Here is a 2,484-nt window from a genome sequence, read left to right on the forward strand (position 1 = left end):
AGACCGGAGTGACATTGGCTATCCTCCAGTCTTCAGGCACCTCCCCCATCCTCCAAGATCTCTCAAAGATGACAGAGAGCGGTTCAGCAATCACCTCTGCCAGCTCCCTCAGCACCCGTGGATGCATCCCATCAAGTCCCATGGATTTATGAACATTGGTGTTGCCTAGGCGCTATCGGACCGCCTCTTCCCTGTCTGAAGGGAAGTCTTCCATTCGCCAGACCCTCTCACTAACCTCCCGGGTCTGGGATTCCCGAGGGAGAGCCTTTTCACTGAAGACGGTAGCAAAGAAGGCCTTCAGTATCTCTGCCTTCTCAGCATCCCCGTTACCAGAACACTCCCCTCACTTAGTAGGGGAGCCACATTATTACTAGTCTTCCTTTTACTGTTAACATACTTTAAAAAGCCTTTTTTATTATCCTTTATCACTTTTGCCAGATTCAATTCCAGATGGGCTTTAACCTTCCTTGTCGCATCCCTGCAGGCCCTGACAATATTTCTATAATCTTTCCAAGTGGTCAGACCCTTTTTCCACATTTCATGGATCTTCTTCTTTCATTTCAGTTTGTGCATGAGCTCCTTGCTCATCCACAAAGGTCTCCTGCCACCTTTTCCTGATTTCTTGCTCACAGGGATGCACCGATCCTGAGCTTGGAAGAAGAGCTGTTTAAATGCTGACCACCTCTCACAGGCCTCCTTACTTTCTAACACCCTAGCCCACAGGATAGCTCCAAGTAGGTCCTGGGAGAGATCAAAGTTGGCTCTCCTAAAGTCCATGGTAGCAATCCTACTTTTTGCTTTGCTTCTTCCACTCAAGATCCTGAACTCCACCATCTCGTGGTCACTACAACCTAAGCTGCCCCTGACCTTTACTTCCTTGACAAGCCCTTCCTTATTAGTGAGAATAAGGTCCAGCAACACTCCTCCCCTCATCATTCCTCCACCACCTGCATGAGAAAGTTGTCTTCAACATGAAGATGCATCAATATCAACATCAACAGTATTACTAATATTCTTAGTGTTATATGTTTTTTGTTTGTTTGTTTGTTTTGTTTTTGTTTTTGCACTACAAGTTCAACCTCTAGTTGCATTTGGAAGAAATTCCAATCATATTAATTGCCAGGAGCAATAACATAAAGTTAATTGAATTGAAGTCCTAAAATGCCCCAACAATAAGCAAACGAGGAACTCATCTTCATAAAGTTTAAGCTGTCAGTTTTACTATATCATATGCATTGTTCTGTAATAAAAATTCTTAAGAGCACAGTTGCTGGATGATCAATTTATTTTCACCATTTATTCAGTTAATACTCCATAAATTCCATCCCTTACATAGTTTTGTCCTCAGGTCACTTCAGTGAGCATTAAAAGCTTTTTTTCTTTCAGCTTCTTGCATACAAATAATATAGTAATGAACTTCACTCAAAACAGACCTAAGGTTGAAGTGAGATGCCCTTGTTTCATTCAGTGCTACACCTTTTTCAGGGTCTGCTTAACTGAGGTTATTCATTAAGAGAAAGTAAAGCTTCTGTCTACACCGATTTTCTTTGGAATATATCTTCTAATGTAGAACTGAGTAATAGGCTCCAACTCTGAGTTTTAAGGAGAGGTATATTATATCCAAACAAGAGATATAGCAATTCAGATTTCAGATTTAAGCATGTATGATCTTTTTTTTTTTTTTAAGTAGAAAATCAGCCCATGTTTAAGGGGCATTACGATGTATCGCAAGCATAATCCACTACTTGGGTCTCACCCTAAAACCTATTATCTTCTGAGTCTACTGAATTGTATAATTCTGAACCTGGATCTGGCACAGTTTGAGATGACATAACATTGTCTGTACTGTGAGGCCAAAATAATTACACATAATCTTTATAAATGCAAATCAATCTGCCTTCTTGCTTTGATGTATCGTAAGACTTCTGGCTTTTCTCTCAGAATTCTCCTCTAGCACAAATACTTGTTTTGATAATGCAGTATAGCCTAGCTGATCACAAGACACGCATGATGCAAATCAGAAAGTCAGTCTCATATAGAATGAGTCTAGAGATAACTTGTCTGAAAAGCCACAAAAGCTTCTCAGATATTACTACAGTGACTCATGCTCAGTGTCACTGCACATTATGCCAGCATCCTGGAGATACCATGCATATTTTAATTGGGAAGCAAGTGATACTTCAGACTGTAGTACAATTTGTAAAGTAGCTTCAGGAACACAGTGAGAAAAACATCTAGATATAACTACTCACTCAAGATATTGCTCAGAAGATGAAAAGACAGACTCCAGCTATTAAATTAATCAAGATCATAATCTTTTGGCCAAAAATATTGTTCCTTGGACATGTATCATTTCCTTGTTGCACAGTAGTAATGAAATGTATCTATCTACTAAACAAACATGAAATCAGTACATTAATAAATCTTGTATAAGGGGCATTGTGTTAAAAGAAAAATCTTGTATCTAAGAGACATTAAACCAAA

Source organism: Meleagris gallopavo, chromosome 1, assembly GCF_000146605.3.
Source record: "Meleagris gallopavo isolate NT-WF06-2002-E0010 breed Aviagen turkey brand Nicholas breeding stock chromosome 1, Turkey_5.1, whole genome shotgun sequence".
NCBI lineage: Eukaryota > Metazoa > Chordata > Aves > Galliformes > Phasianidae > Meleagris > Meleagris gallopavo.